This window comes from Trachypithecus francoisi, unplaced genomic scaffold, assembly GCF_009764315.1.
Source record: "Trachypithecus francoisi isolate TF-2019V2 unplaced genomic scaffold, Tfra_2.0 Lachesis_group9, whole genome shotgun sequence".
Classification (NCBI taxonomy): Eukaryota; Metazoa; Chordata; class Mammalia; order Primates; family Cercopithecidae; genus Trachypithecus; species Trachypithecus francoisi.
The window spans coordinates 59,256,560-59,278,073 of NW_022681474.1; the positions used below are offsets into that span (position 1 = coordinate 59,256,560).

At 40.7% G+C, this 21,514-nt stretch overlaps 1 long non-coding RNA gene across 3 annotated transcripts in view; it reads right to left on the minus strand.

Annotated features, from left to right (window-relative positions):
• Positions 1-20,445, minus strand: part of LOC117082387 — a 28,940-nt gene extending 8,495 nt beyond the window's left edge. For 2 of the 3 annotated variants that reach the window (XR_004436589.1, XR_004436590.1), the window contains exons 1-2: positions 20,018-20,445; positions 17,773-17,831 (exon numbers count right to left, since the gene is read on the minus strand). This is a non-coding gene — a long non-coding RNA (uncharacterized LOC117082387). Of the gene's footprint in view, positions 1-9,554; positions 9,611-17,772; positions 17,832-20,017 lie in introns of those variants that run through there. The other variant, XR_004436588.1, reaches the window with a different exon arrangement.
• Between the last annotated feature and the right edge of the window lie 1,069 nt (positions 20,446-21,514).

Here is a 21,514-nt window from a genome sequence, read left to right on the forward strand (position 1 = left end):
TTGTCATTTTTGTTCCTTATCTTTTTCTCCCAATCAGAATGTAAGCTCCATAAGGTCATGGATAAAATTCAGTTCACTACTCTATTTCCAGCACCTAAAACTTGAGTGACACATAGTAGGAATGCGATCTAACAACAAGGCAGCAGGCGAGGCTGGGGGAGGGGTCCCCGCCATTGCTGAGGCTTAAGTAGGTAAACAAAGCCTCTGGGAAGCTCGAAGTGGGTGGAGCTCACAGCAGCTCAGGGAGCCCTGCCTGTCTCTGTAGACTCCACCTCTGGGGACAGGGCACAGCTAAACAACAACAACAACAACAACAAAAAGCAGAAACCTCTGCAAACGCAAACGACTCTGTCTGACAGCTTTGAAGAGTGCAGTGGATCTCCCAACACGGAGGTTGAGATCTGAGAACAGACAGACTGCCTACTCAAGTGGGTCCCTGACCCCTTAGTAGCCTAACTGGGAGACATCCCCCACTAGGGGTAGACTGACACCCCACACCTCACACGGTGGAGTACACCCCTGAGAGGAAGCTTCCAAAGCAAGAATCAGACAGGTACACTCGCTGTGCAGCAATATTCTGTCTTCTGCAGCCTCTGCTGCTGACACCCAGGCAAAGAGGGTCTGGAGTGGACCTCAAGCAATCTCCAACAGACCTACAGCTGAGGGTCCTGACTGTTAGAAGGAAAACTAACAAACAGCAAGGACACCCACACCAAAACCCCATCAGTACGTCACCATCATCAATGACCAGAGGAAGATAAAACCACAAAGATGGGGAAAAAGCAGGGCAGAAAAGCTGGAAATTCAAAAAATAAGAGCGCATCTCCCCCTCCAAAGGAACACAGCTCATTGCCAGCAACGGATCAAAGCTGGACGGAGAATGACTTTTACGAGATGAGAGAAGAAGGTTTCAGTCCATCAAACTTCTCAGAGCTAAAGGAGGAATTACGTAACCAGCGCAAAGAAACTAAAAATCTTGAAAAAAGAGTGGAAGAATTGATAACTAGAGTAATTAATGCAGAGAAAGCCATAAAGGAAATGACAGAGATAAAAACCATGACACGAGAAATACGAGACAAATGCACAAGCTTCAGTAACCGACTCGATCAACTGGAAGAAAGAGTATCAGCGATTGAGGATCAAATGAATGAAATGAAGCGAGAAGAGAAATCTAAAGAAAAAAGAAGAAAAAGAAATGAACAAAGCCTGCAAGAAGTATGGGATTATGTAAAAAGACCAAATCTGCATCTGATTGGGGTGCCTGAAAGCGAGGGGGAAAATGGAACCAAGTTGGAAAACACTCTTCAGGATAGCATCCAGGAGAACTTCCCCAACATAGTAGGGCAGGCCAACATTCAAATTCAGGAAATACAGAGAACACCACAAAGATACACCTCGAGAAGAGCAACTCCAAGACACATAATTGCTAGAATTCAACAAAGTTGAAATGAAGGAAAAAATCTTAAGGGCAGCCAGAGAGAAAGGTCGGGTAACCCACAGAGGGAAGCCCATCAGAGTAACAGCAGATCTCTCGGCAGAAACTCTACAAGCCAGAAGAGAGTGGGGGCCAATATTCAACATTCTTCAAGAAAAGAATTTTAAACCCAGAATTTCATATCCAGCCAACTAAGTTTCATAAGTGAAGGAGAAATAAAATCCTTTACAGATAAGCAAATGTTTAGAGATTTTGTCACCACCAGGCCTACCTTACAAGAGACCCTGCAGGAAGCCCTAAACATGGAAAGGAACAACCGGTACCAGCCATTGCAAAAACATGCCAAAATGTAAAGACCATCGAGGCTAGGAAGAAACTGCATCAACTAATGAGCAAAATAACCAGTTAATATAATGGCAGGATCAAGTTCACACATAACAATATTAAGCTTAAATGTAAATGGACTAAATGGTCCAATTAAAAGACACAGACTGGCAAACTGGATAAAGAGTCAAGACCCATCAGTCTGCTGTATTCAGGAGACCCATCTCACATGCAGAGACACACATAGGCTCAAAATAAAGGGATGGAGGAAGATCTATCAAGCAAATGGAGAACAAAAAAAAGCAGGGGTTGCAATACTAGTCTCTGATAAAACAGACTTTAAACCATCAAAGATCAAAAGAGACAAAGAAGGCCATTAACAGTAAAGGGATCAATTCAACAGGAAGAGCTAACTATCCTAAATATATATGCACCCAATACAGGAGCACCCAGATTCATAAAGCAATTCCTTAGAGACTTACAAAGAGACTTAGACTCCCATACAATAATAATGGGAGACTTCAACACCCCACTGTCAACATTAGACAGATCAACGAGACAGAAAGTTGACAAGGATATCCAGGAATTGAACTCAACTCTACACCAAGCAGACCTAATAGACATCTACAGAACTCTCCACCCCAAAACAACAGAATATACATTCTTCTCAGCACCACATCACACTTATTCCAAAATTGACCACATAAATGGAAGTAAAGCACTCCTCAGCAAATGTAAAAGAACAGAAATTATAACAAACTGTCTCTCAGACCACAGTGCAATCAAACTAGAACTGAGGACTAAGAAACTCAATCAAAACCACTCAACTACATGGAAACTGAATAACCTGCTCCTGAATGACTACTGGGTACATAACGAAATGAGAACAAAGATACAACATACCAGAATCTCTGGGACACATTTAAAGCAGTGTGAAATTTAGAGGGAAATTTATAGCACTAAATGCCCACAAGACAAAGCTGGAAAGATCTAAAATTGACACTCTAACATTACAATTAAAAGAACTAGAGAAGCAAGAGCAAATACATTCAAAAGCTAGCAGAAGGCAAGAAATAACTAAGATCAGAGCAGAACTGAAGGAGATAGAGACACATAAAACCCTCCGAAAAATCAATGAATCCAGGAGTTGGTTTTTTGAAAAGATCAACAAAATTGATAGACCGCTGGCAAGATTAATAAAGAAGAAAAGAGAGAAGAATCAAATAGACACAATAAAAAATGATAAAGGGGATATCACCACCGACCCCACAGAAATACAAACTACCATCAGAGAATACTATAAACACCTCTACGCAAATCAACTAGAAAATCTAGAAGAAATGGATAATTTCCTGAACACTTACACTCTCACAAGACTAAACCAGGAAGAAGCTGAATCCCTGAATAGACCAATAGCAGGCTCTGAAATTGAGGCAATAATTAATAGCCTACCAACCAAAAAAAGTCCAGGACCAGATGGATTCACAGCTGAATTCTACCAGAGGTACAAGGAGGAGCTGGTACCATTCCTTCTGAAACTATTCCGATCAACAGAAAAAGAGGGAATCCTCCCTAACTCATTTTATGAGGTCAACATCATCCTGATACCAAAGCCTGGCAGAAACACAACAAAAAAAGAGAATTTTAGACCAATATCCCTGATGAACATCGATGCAAAAATCCTCAATAAAATACTGGCAAACCAAATCCAGCAGTACATCAAAAAGCTTATCCACCATGATCAAGTGGGCTTCATCCCTGGGATGCAAGACTGGTTCAATGTATGCAAATCAGTAAACGTAATCCAGCATACAAACAGAACCAAAGACAAAAACCACATGATTATCTCAATAGATGGAGAAAAGGCCTTTGACAGAATTCAACAGCCCCTCATGCTAAAAACGCTCCATAAATTTGGTATTGATGGAACGTATCTCAGAATAATAAGAGCTATTTATGAGAAACCCCCAGCCAATATCATACTGAATGGGCAAAAACTGGAAAAATTCCCTTTGAAAACTGGCACAAGACAGGGATGCCCTCTCTCACCACTCCTATTCAACATAGTGTTGGAAGTTCTGGCTGGGGCAATCAGGCAAGAGAAAGAAATCAAGGGTATTCAGGTAGGAAAAGAAGTCAAATTGTCCCTGTTTGCAGATGACATGATTGTATATTTAGAAAACCCCATCGTCTCAGCCCAAAATCTCCTTAAGCTGATAAGAAACTTCAGCAAAGTCTCAGGATACAAAATTAATGTGCAAAAATCACAAGCATTCTTATACACCAGTAACAGACAAACAGAGAGCCAAATCATGAATGAACTTCCATTCACAATTGCTTCAAAGAGAATAAAATACCTAGGAATCCAACTTACAAGGGATGTAAAGGACCTCTTCAAGGAGAACTACAAACCACTGCTCAGTGAAATAAAAGAGGCCACAAACAAATGGAAGAACATACCATGCTCATGGATAGGAAGAATCAATATCATGAAAATGGCCATACTGCCCAAGGTTATTTATAGATTCAATGCCATCCCCATCAAGCTACCAATGACTTTCTTCACAGAATTGGAAAAAATTGCTTTAAAGTTCATATGGAACCAAAAAAGAGCCCGCATTGCCAAGAAAATCCTAAGTCAAAAGAACAAAGCTGGAGGCATCACGCTACCTGACTTCAAACTATACTACAAGGCTACAGTAACCAAAACAGGATGGTACTGGTACCAAAACAGAGATATAGACCAACGGAATGGAACAGAGCCCTCAGAAATAATACCACACATCTATAGCCATCTGATCTTTGACAAACCTGACAAAAACAAGAAATGGGGAAAGGATTCCCTATTTAATAAATGGTGCTGGGAAAATTGACTAGCCGTAAGTAGAAAGCTGAAACTGGATCCTTTCCTTACTCTTCATATGAAAATTAATTCAGGATGGATTAGAGACTTAAATGTTAGACCTAATACCATAAAAACCCTAGAAGAAAACCTAGGTAATACCATTCAGGACATAGGCGTGGGCAAGGACTTCATGTCTAAAACACCAAAAGCAACATCACCAAAAGCTAAAATTGACAAATGGGATCTAATTAAACTAAAGAGCTTCTGCACAGCAAAAGAAGACATTCATACAGCCAACAGACACATGAAAAAATGCTCATCATCACTCACCATCAGAGAAATGCAAATCAAAACCACAATGAGATACCATCTCACATCAGTTAGAATGGCAATCATTAAAAAGTCAGGAAACAGCAGGTGCTGGAGAGGATGTGGAGAAATAGGAACACTTTTACACTGTTGGTGGGATTGTAAACTAGTTCAACCATTATGGAAAACAGTATGGCGATCCATCAAGGATCTAGAACTAGAAGTCCCATATGACCCAGCCATCCCATTCCTGGGTATACCCAAAGGATTATAAATCATGCTGCTATAAAGACACATGCACACGTATGTTTATTGTGGCACTATTCACAATAGGAAAGACTTGGAATCAACCCAAATGTCCATCAGTGACAGACTGGATTCAGAAAATGTGGCACATATACACCATGGAATACTATGCTGCCATAAAAAAGGATGAGTTTGTGTCCTTTGTAGGGACATGGATGCAGCTGGAAACCATTATTCTCAGCAAACTATGGCAAGAACAGAAAACCAAACACCACATGTTCTCACTCATAGGTGGGAACTGAACAATGAGATCATTTGGACTCGGGAAGGGGAACATCACACACCGGGGCCTATCATGGGGAGGCGGGAGGGGGGAGGGATTGCACTGGGAGTTATACCTGATGTAAATGGCGAGTTGATGGGTGCTGACGAGTTGATGGGTGCAGCACACCAACATGGCACAAGTATACATATGTAACAAACCTGCACGTTATGCACATGTACCCTAGAACTTGAAGTATAATAATAAAAAATAAAATATAAAAAATAAAAAATAGAATATCTTTAAAAATAAAAGAACTAATTATATACATGGATTGGACAACTCAATATTACAAAGTTCTCAGTTCTCCCTAAATTGGCCTATAAATTCAAGGTAATCCCAATCAAAAGCTTAGCAAATATTTTTGTGGAAACTGACAAGTTGATTCTGAAGCTTATATAGAAATTCAAAGAACCGGATGGGTGCGGTGGCTCACGCCAGCAATCCCAGCACTTTGGGAGGCCAAGGTGGGTGGATCACAAGGTCAGGAGTTCGAGATCAGCCCGGCCAACACGGTGAAACCCCATCTCTACCAAAAATACAAAAATTAGCTGGGCATGGTGGTGCATGCCTGTAGTCCCAGCTACTCAGTAGGCTAAGGCAGAATCGCTTGAACCCAGGAGGCAGAGGCGGCAGTGAGCCGAGATCATGCACTGCACTCCAACCTGGCAACAGGTCTCAAAAAGAAAAAAAATTTCAAAGTACCAAGAATGTTCTCATCATCATAAAATGAAGGCAAAAGGCCTGGAGTGGTGGCTTATGCCTGTCAATCCCAGCACTTTTGGAGGCCGGGGCAGGAGAATCACTTGAACCCAGGAGTTGGAGGTTGCAGTGAGCCAAGGCTGCACCACTGCATTCCAGCCTGGGCAACAGAGCTAGACTCCATCTCAAAAAAATAAATAAATAAATAAAAATGGAGGCAATATTTTTTAAACTAAAAAAAAATTTTTTTTAAACCACCAAGAATGGCCAAGGCAGTCTTAGAGAAGAACAAAAAAATGTGTGAACTCACACTAATTGTGGTTGGCAGAATTCTAAGATGAGCCTCAATGACTTACATCTTTATATAATCTCCTCCTGTTAGTGTGGGAGAGATCTTGTGGCTCCAGTAAAGATTATATTACATTATATGGCAAATGGATTTTGCAGCTATAATTAAGATACCTTAATCAGTTTATTTTGAGTTGATCAAAAGAAAGATTGTCTTGGTGGGCCTTACCCAATCAGGCGAGTCCTTACAAAGAAGGTAAACTGGCCGGGTGCAGTGGCTCACACCTGTAATCCCAGCACTTTGGGAGGCCGAGGCAGGCGGATCACGAGGTCAGAGGTTCAAGACTAGCCTGACCAACACGGTGAAATCCCGTCTCTACTAAAAATACAAAAATTAGCTGGGCATAGTGGCACATGCCTGTAATCCCAGCTACTCAGGAGGCTGAGGCACGGGAATCGCTTGAACCTGCGAGGCGGAGGTTGCAGTGAGCAGAGATCGTGCCACTGCACCTCAGCCTGGGTGACAGAGTGAGATTCTCTCTCAAAAAAAGGTGAAGTATCAGAGAAAAGTTCCTACTGGCCTCTAAGAAGCAAACCATTATGGGTTCTCATTTATGGGAAATGAATTCTGCCACATGTGTATGGTGGACTCTGAGCCTCCATTAAGATTAAGTGTCTCAGGCAATATCTTCGTTGCGGCCTTATGACTCAGCACAGGACCTAACTAACCCATTCCCAGACTCCTGATCCATAGAATCTGAGGTAATAAATTTGTGTTGTTTTGTGGCAAACTTTGTGGTAACTTATAATGAAGCATTAGAAAACTAACACACTAGTGCATATAAGAATTTATTATAGAGTAATTTAAGACAGTGTGGTATTGGTGACAGAATACATTGAAAGACCAATAGAAAAAAATTATTATGGTCTAGAAACAGACCTACAAACATGGATACCTGATTTATTTTTAAAAGTTTCACAGCCGAGCAGTGAGGAAAAGGACAGTCTCAATAAGCTATGCTGATTGGGGAAAACTTGACTTCAATCCCACACGATATGTGAGAATCAATTCCAGATGAATTGTAGGTTAAAATGTGATGAGTAAAAACAACAGAACTTCAAGAAGATAACATGAAACTATATTCCCAAGCAAAGGTTTTTTTAAAGCAAGATACAAAAGCACTAACCATAAAGAAGAAGACTGAAATAAACTGGACCACATTAAGAATGTTGATTAATCAAAAGACACCATTAATGCAAAAAAAAATGCAAATCAGGGAGAAGAAAATATTGACAACATATCAAACTTTTAAAGGGACTATACCCAGAATATATAAAATACTTCTAGCATCAATACAAGCAAGACAACCTAATAGAAAAATGGGGGAAAATATCTGAACAATCATTTCACAAAAGACAACACTAACATGGCCAATAAACATGCTGAGAAGCGCTCACCCTAGTCAACCATTGGCAAAGATTATTGGGAAGAGGATGTTCACATAGTCTCCGTATTCCACCCAAAGATTATTAGTTTACAAAAAGGAAAAGAAAGTCTACTTTTCAATGGTACCATTACAAATAGTGGTACAAACAGACCATATAAAAAGTATATAATAAACTGGCATAAGATAAATGTATATGCCAGGCACGGTGGCTCACGCTTATAATCCTAGCACTTTGGGAGGCCGAGGCAGGTGGATCACAAGGTAAGGAGTTTGAGGCCAGCCTGGCCAACACAGTGAAACCCTATCTCTACTAAAAATACAAAAATTAGCTGGGCATGGTGACCTCAGCTATTTGGGAGGCTGAGGCACGAGAATCACTTGAACCCGGGAGGTGGAGTTTGCAGTGAGCCGAGATTGTGCCACTGCACTCCAGCCTGGGCGACAGAGCTAGACTCATTCTTGAGAAAAAAAGAAAAAAAAAAGTATAATCTGAATCTGATTGTGAGGAAAAATAAATCAGTCAAATACAGATGTGCAGGCAGTCTACAACAGTGCTTCTAAGCATAGTTGCATATCACCTGGGTATACGAATATTTAAAGAGCTCCAAATGATTCTGAAAAGCAGTTATATTCAAGAATAACTGTTCCACAAGACTCCTGACCAGGACATATTTTAAATGTTCATTATTATGAAGGAATAAAAAAACATCATCTTTGATTGGCTCTTGGGCCCAGCAAAGCTACAGAGGACATTTTTGGGGAAAATGGAAATTTTGTTTTGTTTTTTGAGATGGTAGCTCACTCTGTCACTCAGGCTGGAGTGCAGTGGCACGATCATAGCTCACTGCAGCCTTGACCTCCCAGGTTCAAGTGATCCTTCTGCCTCAGCTTCTCGAGTAGCTGAGACTAAAGGTGCACACAGCCATGTCCAGCTAATTTTTAAAAATTTTTTGTAACATGGGGTCCCATTATGTTACTCAGGGTGGTCTTGTACTCCTGGGCTCAAGCAATCCTCCCACCTTTGCCCCATAAAGTGTTGGGATTATAGGCATGAACCACTTTGTCTGGCCTGGAAAAATTACATAGAGAGAGAGAAAATGTGGAAGAATACTTAAAACTGTTGAATCTAGGTAAACTGGTGTTTATTGTACTTATTTTTTTTTCTTTTTTTTTGAGACAGAATCTCAAAAAAAAAAAAAAGGACAAACTGGGAATAAGTACCTGTAACTTACATGACAAAGAAAAGGCAAAGCGTTCCTAAAAATACAGAAGGAAAGGCCGGGTGCGGTGGCTCACACCTGTAATACCAGCGCTTTGGGAGGCCCAGACAGGCGGATCACCTGAGGTCAAGAGTTCAAGACCAGCCTGGTCAACATGGCGAACCCGTGTCTCCACTAAACATACAAAAATTGGCTGGGCACGGTGGCACGCACTTGTAATCCCAGCACTTTGGGAGGCTGAGGAGGGCGGATCATGAGGTCAGGAGTTCAACACCATCCTGGCCAACATAGTGAAATCCCGTCTCGACTAAAAATACAAAAAAAATTAGTCGGGCGTGGTGACAGGCGCCTGTAGTCCCAGCTACTCAGGAGGCTGAGGCAGAAGAATCACTTGAACCCGGGAGGCAGAGATTGCAGTGAGCCAAGATCGCGCCACCGCACTCCAGTCTGGGCGATAGAACAAGACTCCATCTAAAAAAAAAAAAAAAAGATTACCCTTTAAAGTAAAACAATAAAATAAAAATAAAATGTAAGTAAAAATTGCATTGAACCATTCACTCCTATCAGACTGGCAGAAACCCAAAAGAATAACACATACACTTAGTTTGGTTTGCTATAGGCATAAAAGCATACTCATATCCTGCTCGTGAGAATACAAAATAAGCAGCCACTGTGAAGTGAAATATGGTAGTATTCAGTTACATTATATGTATATGAATTTACCAGTGGACCTAGAAATCCCACCTCTAAGAATCTACCACAAAGACACAGTAGCCAAAAATTGAAAAGATGGGGCCGGGCGTGGCGGCTCACACCTGTAATCCTAGCACTTTGGGAGGCCAAGGCGGGCGGATCACCTGAGGTCAGGAGTTCAAGACCAGCCTAACCAATATGGTGAAACCCCATCTCTACTAAAAATACAAAAAAAAGTTACCCAGGCACAGTGGTGGGCACCTGTAATGCCAGCTACTTGGGGGCCTGAGATAGGGAGAATCTCTTGAACCCAGGAGGTGGAGGTTACAGGGAGCCGAGATCATGCCATTGCACTCTTGCCTGGGCAACAGAGCGAGAATCCATCCCCCACCCAAAAAAAAAAAAAAAAATTGAAAAGATGTAGGCACAAAGCTACAGCAGTATTTATATTTGCGAAAGACTGGAAACAACCCAAATGTTGATTAGCAAACAATTGGTTGAACGTATGTTGTACACTCACATTACAGAGTGCTAAGCGACTGAAATAAGACATAAGGAAGACCTGCATATCCCACTGCAGAGTGAACTCCAGGTTCTATTATATGATCACAGGAAGTCTGAGAAAATCAAGTATAATGTGGCGGCTTTTATATACAAAAGGAAAATATGTGTATCTACATACAGATCTACTTATATTAAAAATAACAATAAAAAGATGAGTCATAAAACAAAATGAATCATTCTTCGTAAGGTGAGGAAAGGAACAAGGAACCAGACGGAGGGAAAGGGATGACTCCCAGACTGATCTCTGAATATACCTTGCTTTACAGATCTGTCTTTGTAAACATTTAAATATTTTTCATAATTATAAAAAATGATTCTCAAAATAAAACCCTAAAAACAAACAGCAATGAAACAAATAAATATAATTATATCTAAAGTTGATGCCATACCACTCAGAGAATTATTTCTGCTAAATTTAAAACAAAGGAATCTAATTGTATGTCACAATGGGGCTGTGCCCTAAGGACAAAAGAACTGCAAAATAAATCTTAAACTGGTTTCAAAAATATTTTGTTAACAATAATATTGGTATTGGTATTTTGGTTTATCATGTTTTACAGGATAAAGCAAATAATCATGTTAATGCCCTTTGGAATACAGATTTTCAAATTAAGAAAAAAGGCCAGGTATAGTGGCTCACAACTGTAACCCTGGCACTTTGGAAGGCCAAGGCAGGTGGATCACCTGAGGTCAGGAGTTGCAGACCAGCCTGGCCAATATGGTGAAACCCCTCTCCTCTGAAAATACAAAAATTGGCTGTAATACTAGCACTTTGGGAGGCCGAGGCAGGAGCATCACTTGAGGTCAGGAGTTTGAAACCAGCCTGGCTAACATGGTGAAACCCCATCTCTACTAAAAATACAAAAAAAAGTTACCCAGGCACAGTGGTGGGCACCTGTAATGCCAGCTACTTGGGGGCCTGAGATAGGGAGAATCTCTTGAACCCAGGAGGTGGAGGTTACAGGGAGCCGAGATCATGCCATTGCACTCTTGCCTGGGCAACAGAGCGAGAATCCATCCCCCACCCAAAAAAAAAAAAAAAAATTGAAAAGATGTAGGCACAAAGCTACAGCAGTATTTATATTTGCGAAAGACTGGAAACAACCCAAATGTTGATTAGCAAACAATTGGTTGAACGTATGTTGTACACTCACATTACAGAGTGCTAAGCGACTGAAATAAGACATAAGGAAGACCTGCATATCCCACTGCAGAGTGAACTCCAGGTTCTATTATATGATCACAGGAAGTCTGAGAAAATCAAGTATAATGTGGCGGCTTTTATATACAAAAGGAAAATATGTGTATCTACATACAGATCTACTTATATTAAAAATAACAATAAAAAGATGAGTCATAAAACAAAATGAATCATTCTTCGTAAGGTGAGGAAAGGAACAAGGAACCAGACGGAGGGAAAGGGATGACTCCCAGACTGATCTCTGAATATACCTTGCTTTACAGATCTGTCTTTGTAAACATTTAAATATTTTTCATAATTATAAAAAATGATTCTCAAAATAAAACCCTAAAAACAAACAGCAATGAAACAAATAAATATAATTATATCTAAAGTTGATGCCATACCACTCAGAGAATTATTTCTGCTAAATTTAAAACAAAGGAATCTAATTGTATGTCACAATGGGGCTGTGCCCTAAGGACAAAAGAACTGCAAAATAAATCTTAAACTGGTTTCAAAAATATTTTGTTAACAATAATATTGGTATTGGTATTTTGGTTTATCATGTTTTACAGGATAAAGCAAATAATCATGTTAATGCCCTTTGGAATACAGATTTTCAAATTAAGAAAAAAGGCCAGGTATAGTGGCTCACAACTGTAACCCTGGCACTTTGGAAGGCCAAGGCAGGTGGATCACCTGAGGTCAGGAGTTGCAGACCAGCCTGGCCAATATGGTGAAACCCCTCTCCTCTGAAAATACAAAAATTGGCTGTAATACTAGCACTTTGGGAGGCCGAGGCAGGAGCATCACTTGAGGTCAGGAGTTTGAAACCAGCCTGGCTAACATGGTGAAACCCCATCTCTACTTCAAAAAAAGAAAAAAAAAAAATTAGTCAGGTGTGGTGGTGGGCACCTGTAATCCCAGCTACTTGGGAAGCTGAGGCAGGACAATCGCCTGAACTCAGGAGGCAGAGGTTGCAGTGAGCCAAGATAGTACCATTGTACTCAAGTCTGGGCAACAAGAGCGAAACTCCGTCTTGGGGGAAAAAAAAGTAGCAGGGCGTGGTGGTGGGCGCCTGTAATCCCAGCTACTCAGGAGGCTGAGGCAGCAGAATTGCTTGAACCCAGGAGGCGGAGGTTGCTGTGAGCCAAGATGGCACCACTGCACTCCAGGCTGGGTGACAGAGTGAGACTCCACCTCAGTAATAATAATAATAATAAGCCGGGCACAGTGGCTCACGCCTGTAATCCTAGCACTTTCGGAGACTGAGGCAGGCAGATCACCTGAGGTCGGCAGTTTGAGACCGGCCTCACCAACATGGAGAAACCCCATCTCTACTAAAAATACAAAATTAGCCGGGCATGGTGGCACATGCCTGTAATCCCAGCTACTCGGGAGGCTGAGGCAGGAGAATCGCTTGAACCAGGGAGGCGGAGGTTGCAGTGAGCAGAGATTGTGCGATTGCACTCCAGTCTGGGCAATAAGAGCGAAACTCTTTCCCAAAAAAAAAAGAAAAATAACACAAAGATTACTATACAGAATTTCAAATTTATAAATTAGTAAGAAACACAGAACCAAATCAATAGAAAAGTATGTAAGGGATATGAACAAAAGAAAACTGAAAGGCTCAACCCTACAATCAGAGAAATTCAAATCAAAACAATGAGGTTTTCTTTATCTACCAGATTGGCCATAATTTTAAAATATGACTATATCGATTGCTAGGAAGAAGATAAAGAAAATGGCACTCTCATAAACGGCTGTGGTATGGTAACTTGGTAGACAAACTGGTAGCACCAAGTAACTCTGGAAATCCTTTCTCGCTCTGTTGCCCAGGCTAGAGTGCAGTGGCTTGATCACAACTCACCGCAAGCTTGAACTCCTGGGCTCAAGCAGTCCTCTTGCCTCAGACTCCTGATTAGCTGGGACTAGAAGCATGCACCACCATGCCCAGGTAATTAAAAAATTTTTTTTGTAGAGATAGGGTCTCCCTATGTTACCCAGGCTGCTCAAAAACTCCTGGGCTCAAGCAATCCTCCCACTTTGGCCTCTCAAAGTGCTGGGATTACAGGTGTGAGCCACTGTACCCAGTCTGGAAATCCTTTCCCTTTATGCAGACAAAGTAAAGGATGTTTACTGAAGTATTACACACAATAAGGAAAAATGGAAATGACCTAAATGCCTTTCAATGAAAAAAATGGATAAAATGCAGTATGGTCTCAGAATATATGGAATAAAAAGGAATAAACTAATCAACTTGGATAGATCTTCAGTGCAATATTAATTTTTTTAATAGCTGCAGTAACATATATACCAATTGAGATGGGCTATATAATTCTAAAAATCATATAAACAAAAATGTATACTCTTCCATGATATAAATATACATCTCCATGTACTTACACAAAGAGAGTAAGAAGCCAATGCATGTATGTAAATAGGATGGAACAGGGAGTTACGGATCAAAACCCAGATGTGGTGGGCTGAACAACAGCCCCACAGATATCCACGTCCTAATCCCTGGAACCTGTGATTATGACCGTAAATGGCAAAAAGGACTTTGCAGATGTGATTATGACACTTGAAAAGTGGAGACTGTCCTGGATTATCCAAGTGGGCCATAAATGTAATCACATGTGGGACATCTGACTACAGATTAGAAGGCATTTAGTGTCTACTAAAAATACAAAAATTAGCTGGGAGTGGTGGTGCACATCAGTAACTCCAGAGGCTAAGGCAGGAGAATCGCTTGAACCCAAGAGCTGGAAGTTGCAGCGAGCCGAGATTGCGCCACTGCACTCCAGCCTGGCTAAAGAGCAAGAGTCTATTTCAAAAAAAAAAAAAAAAAAGAAAAAAGAAAAAAAAGAAATTCAATAAGCTGTAAGACCAAGATTAACACTGAAAAATTAGCTGTTTTTCTATGCAATTAACAATCCAAGAAGTAAATTTTTTAAAAAATTTATAATTTAAAAATAATAGTTCTAATTACAATAGCATCAAAAGAATACTTAGGAATAGATTTAACCAAGGAGTTCTAAGACTTACATACTAAAAACCATAAAACTTTTGCTGAAAGAAATTAAAGACCTAAATAAAGGGAAAGATAGTCCTTGTTCATGAATAGAATACTTAATATGGTTAAGAAAGCAATACTTCCCAAAGTGTTCTACAGATTCGATACAAAATCAAATAACCTTTCTTGCAAAAACGGACATGACCGTCAAACTCATGGAACTGCAAGAGACCCTGAAGAGCCAAAACAATCTTGACAAAGATAAACAAATCAGGACTCACACTTTCTGGCTTCAAGACTGCTACAAAGCTACAGTAAACAAAACAGTATGGAACTGGCACAAAAACAGACATACAGATCAACTGAATGGAATTAAGAGTCCAAAAAGAAACGCATACATCTATGGTCAACTGATTCTCAACAGAGGTGCCAAGACAATACAATGGGAGAAAGAATAGTTTTTTTCAAAATTGGTGTTGGGATAACTGGATATCCACAGGCAAATAAATGTGAAGTTGGACCACTTTCTCACACTATAAACAAAAATTAATTCAAAATAGGTCAAAGTCCTAAATGTAAGTGCTAAAACCATAACACTCTTAGGAGAAAATATAAATAAAATAAACCTCATGACCTTAGGTTTGGCAATGGATCCTTAGATATGACATCAAAAGTGTGCAACAAAAGAAAATATAGATTAACTTCATCAAAATTAAAACCTTTTATGAATTAAAGGATACTATCAAGAAAATGAAAACTCATAGAATGAAATATTTGAAAATCATATATCTAATAAGGGTCTAGTACACGAAAATACTCTTACAATAAACCCAATTTAAAAATGGACAAAGGACTTGAATAGACACTTCTGCAAGAGATATACAAATGGCCAAGAAGCACATGAAAAGGTGCTCAAATGCATTAGTCACTAGGAAAAAGCGAATCAAAGCCACAATGAGATACCACTTTACAAACACTAGAATGGCTATAATTTAAAAAATAAGCAATAACATGTGTTGTCAAGGATGTGCAGAAACTGTCATCCTCAAACATTGTTGGTGGAAATGTAAAATTATGCAGTGCTGTGAAAAAGTTTGGTGATTCCTCAGTAAAAGACAAAATATATGATCCAGCAATTCTAATTCTAGGTATATATCCAGAAAACTGAAAAGGGAGGTGTTCAAACAAAAAGTTATACACATATATTCATAAATGTACTATTCACAATAGCCATTAGGTATAAACAACCCAAAAATCCATCAAATGATGAACAAACAAAATGAGGTGCATCAACGTAAGAGATTATTCAGCAATAAAAAGGAATGAGGTCAGATACATGCCACAACACAGATGAACTTTGAAAACATTATACTAGGTGAAAGACAGATATATTGGCTAGGCACAGTGGCTCATTCCCGTAATCCCACCACTTTGGGAGGCGAAGGTGGGAGGACTGTTTGAGCCCAGGAGTTCAAGGTTACAGAGAGCAATGATTGAGCCACTGCACTCCAGTCTGCCCTGTCTCTATTAAAAAAAAAAAAAAAAACCCATAGTGTATGATTACCTTTATATAAAATATACAGAATAGGCAAGTCCATAGAGACAGAAAGTATATTAGTGGTTGCAAGGGAGTGCACTCAGGGGTGAATGGAAAGCGACTCTAAGGCGTATGGGTTTCCTTTTGGAATGATGAAATGCTCTGAAACTAAATAGTGATGATGGTTGCATAACATTGGGACTATGCTAAATGCCACTGAATTGTGCACTTTAAATTGTTAATTTTATGTTATGTATATTCTACCACAATAAACAAATATATCATTAGTGATGTTCACAGATCAAATTCCAACAAATGGTAGGAAATAATCCATTCTGCATGAAGCATGGGTTGAAAATTTGATTAAGTGCAGAAACATTTGCCAGAAAATAATCTCTTAACTGAATATTCTACAGATAAAGCAAGACTAAGATTTTTGGAAAGTTATTTTAAAGACATACAGTCAATTTATTCTCTATATGTTTTAAGTTTTATCCACAAAAAAACAAAAAACAAGCCTATCTGAAAGCTATTTACATGGGCTCCAGTAATGTGGTCCCTAAAAAACTTCATTAACTCAGTGCTGCTCAGTACCTTGTTTTTTGCATTCACTAAAGAATAATTACAGGTATTTACTTCATGGTTGCCACCAGAAGGCTGTCCATCACTGCATAAAAAGCAAAAAAAAAAGGCGGCACAGTGGCTCATGCCTGTAATCCCAGCACTTTGGGAGGCTGAGGTGAACGGATCACGAGGTCAGGAGCTCAAGACCAGCCTGGCCAACATAGTAAAACCCCATCTCTACTAAAAATACAAAAAATTAGCCAGGCATTGTGGCACTCACCTGTAGTCCCAGCTACTCAGGAGGCTGAGGCAGGAGAATCGCTTGAACCCCGGAGGCGGAGGTTGCAGCGAGCCATGATCGCGCCACTGCACTCCAGCCTGGGTGACAGAGTGAGACGCTGTCTCAAAAAACAGGAAAAAAAAAAAGAGCAAAAAAAAATTTTTTTTTCAGCTTTCAGTATCAGGCTTCACATGTGTACCAAAAGGAACCAGGTAGCTTGATTCTCATCAGCAATGAAAGCCATTAACAGATCATCTCTCTTTGCCATAGTTACCAGAAAGGTCAGAAATATTTGCAACTCAAATCTGATAACTAACTCCACATGACATGTGTATGTGTATATACATCAATATATACACATATATACAGATATCAATACCTCTGTATGTGTACATACATTGCGTATATATACACAAATACATACAGATACATGTATATATACACATATATACATACAGATATGTGTATATATACACATATACATACACATATATGTGACATATATAAGCCAACTTTGCCCTTCTGATCTGCTATTCCAGTGCTATTTATTGGCCTATAGACCTGAACCCTACCATCATCGCCTGCAATATTGTTAAAAATGAAAATTCTCAGGCCCTGTTCTGTTTTAACAAACTTTCCAGGTTACTTTTATGCACACTAAAGTTTGAGAATCATTGTGTTAACCCTGTTTCTTTGAAGTTCATTGTATCTATTTCGACTTTTCCAATTTAAGTGTAAGAGTCAACCTGCTAAGATCCACTGTAAAACAAAGTACAGAATTACTTCATCAACTCACATAGGATTTCTTCATTTTCTGCTGATCCTGGAAAAATGTAGAAATCTCTGAAGATTTACCTGGGATTAAAAAAAAAAATGAAGCAAGTCACTAGAAATATGAAATGTTTTGGATCTGTCTACTTAAAAAACTGCAAGCATCACCGGGCAGGGGGTTGGGGGGGGGCGGTAAAACGTCTCTCTGTGGGAGAATATCCCTTTCAACCTGGAGAAGAGGCAGGAAGAAACCCATGAAGACGCATCCATGTGTGTCTATTGGTGACAGTTATATGATCACATGGAGCTTGGATGTGTCCTTTTTTTTTTTACTGAGTGGATATAACTGTTTTTTTAAAACATATGTACCACTTTGTGTTCTTAAAGAAATAAAACAATTATAACAAAAATGATTAAACAAATCACAACACACTAAATGAAGTACAGCTATGTCAGCCTTCATCAGAAGTTTCATCGAACATGGATTTCTTTTTCCTCATTTTACTCCTTAAGTTAAAAGAACTCACCCAAAGCTATGAAAAAAGGATTGGAGGCACTTTTAAGATAAGGTCACTTAAGCTGTTTTTCTACAGTATATGTAGTTTCTCAAAAGGCTGCCTTTTAAAGATGTCTGTTTTAACAGTGATAATGTGATTAGCACCGGCCTGGGTGTCAGGAGACTCAACGTCTACTCTCAGCTCTGCCACTAACACAAAGCCAGGGAAATTCACTTACACTCTCAGGGTCAATTTTTCCCAATCTCGAACAAGACAAACAGAAAACCTTTCTAGTATTACTGTCGTACAATATCAGAAGAAAGGAATTCATCAGCATATGTTTTGATGCCAGATTCATGGAGTGCAAAGATCTTGGGATCTGGGAAGAGGGAGTGAAATAACAGTGGAGGCTACACTGGGATTGGTGAAGATGGAATTTACTCAGCTCTAGCTCTAAAACCACTTTACCCACAGCATATCTCCCAAACCCTTCCAGTGAAGCTATATTTCCTGCATGGCCTAACCCCTCCTTCATTCCTCTCAGTCCACTTTCCTATTCTCTTTTGAAATCTGGTGCAGACTTTCTCTGTGGTGTGGCTTCTGATGTGGCAACATCATCCAAATCTTACTTATTCTGAGCATTGTATGCAAATCTAGTATCTGCTCCTTTCTGGGAGCTATTGCCTCTGCTCAGAAACTCCGATTTGGAGTGGTTCTTTTCCACGTGGATCTTGTTCCTCAAGATGTCTTATTTCACAAGAGGTGCTTTGCTCCAAGGAAGAAAAGAAATGCAACTAAAGGACAAATTCATTTTAACTTAAATCCTCACTCAAGGCCACAGTTTAACTCTGAATTTTCCTGTTCCATAGACTCTCAGATCAGACCTTCAATAAACACAAAACAGAGTTACTGAAAACATAGACCAGTCTGGACTGCGCAGATCCAACTCGGGAATACGCTGTCTGTCCCAAGGGCTCCGAAGACACATCTGGAAATCCGAAAAACAGAACTGCTACATGGTAAGAGTCAGCCCTTCAAATTATTTCTGCTAACTGCTGCGAAGGATGCAATGCTGGCTTTTATAAGCAGGATAGTAAATCAGACCACGGCATCTGGAGAAAGAAACGTCTGAGTTCATCCTCTAGCGTGTTTACCTGCTACCTAGCTGTGTGACTCTAGGCATAACACTTTCCTCTCGGTCTCCTTTCCTTATTTGTTAGAGCAGGAGTTATACTGACCTGAGAACGAGGTTATGAGCATAAACTACTAACAAACATGTTTCCATTAACAGCAGCCGCTGTAACTGACTGCGGGCACAACCACCACGTTCCCGAATCCTCAGCACAACCCCCTAAGGAGGTATTAATTCCGCGGTTTCACACGTGAGGAAATCAAGTCTCACCTTGATTTCACCCATCTCTCTCACTGGACAGTTCTTTCACACCCGGTGCCGCCTGGCACCAAGGCTCCCCCGACCCCTCCCGGGCCGCCTGGTCCACACTGCCCGCTCCGCCAGGAGTCGGACACTGGGACCCCGCGGCCTCCCGCATCCCCGGGTTCCCGCGCCCCCGCCCCGTTCCCCACGCCTGACCTCTGACCCCTCCCTCCACCATGCCGCCCCCACCCCGCCGTTCCTCCCGGGCTCACGCGCAGGCGCTGGTGTTCCCACCGCCGGGCGCCCACCGCCTCCTGCCCGCCCTGCCACCCGCTGCCCAAGCCGCGCAGCGCTTCCCATCCCGCGGGCTCGCCCGCCGCTCCCAATCCAAGCCGTACCTGAGCAGCGGATAGACTTGGAGGTTTGGGGTCTGTCTTCCACTTGAGGCCGAAGAATCTTCCCAGAAGGAACGCCTACGCCGTTTGCACCTGCACAGAAGGAGCCTCAGAGACCTGTCCCATGAGCATGCGCGCTGAGCCCAAGAACTTGCGACTGCGTTTCCCAGAAGCCTGCTGGTCCACGACCTTAGGGAAAGTCGGAACCTTCCCAGCCAGTGTGCGGAAGGAAGCGAAGATGTACATCAGTGTGAATTACGAATAAGAATGAGAAAGTTAATTTGAAGACTAGAAAATTAAAATACTAGTAATAAAATAAAAAGTGTTAAAAAGTAAACAATAAAAGAGAAATTATTTGGGTAATGGGTACACTAGAAGCCCAAACCCCACCAGTTCGCAACATATTTGTGTAACAAACTTGCACATGTACCCCTGAATAGAAAAATAAATATTGAAAAACAAAAACAACATAAAAGGAAAAATCATAGCGTGTCTCTCAGTAGTGAAAAATGTAAGCAAGTTGGCGCTTCAAATATCAAATAAAAATAAATCCAGAGGTAGGTAAGAAGAAACTCTTTGAAAAGTCTATTGCCCCTTGTTGCGGTGGCTCATGCTTGTAACCCCAGCACTTTGGAAGGCAGAGAGGGGAGAATCTCTTGAGCTCAGGAGCTGGAGACTGCAGTGAGCTATGATCACGTCACTGCACGTTAGTCTGGGAGAGAGTGAGACCCTGTTTCAAAAAGAAAAAGAAAAAAGGAAATTCTGCAATATGTGACAAATGGATGAATTATAAGGCCATTATGATGTATTATAAGTGAAATAAGCTAATCATAGAAAGGCAAATATTGCATGATTTCATTTATATGATGTATCTATGATGTATCTAAAGTAGTCAAATTCATAGAAACAAAGAGCTAAATGGTGGTTGCCAGGGTCAAGGGAGTGGGAAACATGGGGAGTTACTAATCAACAAGCATAAAGTGTCAGTGAAGCAAGATTAATAAGCCCTAAAGATTTGCTATACAACATAATACCTGCATTCAACAACAATGTATTGTACACAGATAAATTGCTAAGAGTAGATTTCATGTTAAATGTCCTTACCACAGAAAAAATTTTAAAAACTCAACAATTAGGAAACAACCCAATTGTATTAGTCTGTTCTCACATTGCTATAAAGAAATCCCTAGGCCGGGCGCGGTGGCTCAAGCCTGTAATCCCAGCACTTTGGGAGGCCGAGAGGGGCAGATCACGAGGTCAGGAGATCGAGACCATCCTGGCTAACCCGGTGAAACTCCCTCTCTACTAAAAAATACAAAAAAAAAAAAAAAAAACTAGCCGGGCGCGCTGGCGGGCGCCTGCAGTCCCAGCTACTCAGGAGGCTGAGGCAGGAGAATGGCATAAACCCGGGAGGCGGAGCTTGCAGGGAGCTGAGATCTCGCCACTGCACTCCAGCCTGGGCCCTGGGCCACAGAGCGAGACTCCATCTCAAAAAAAAAA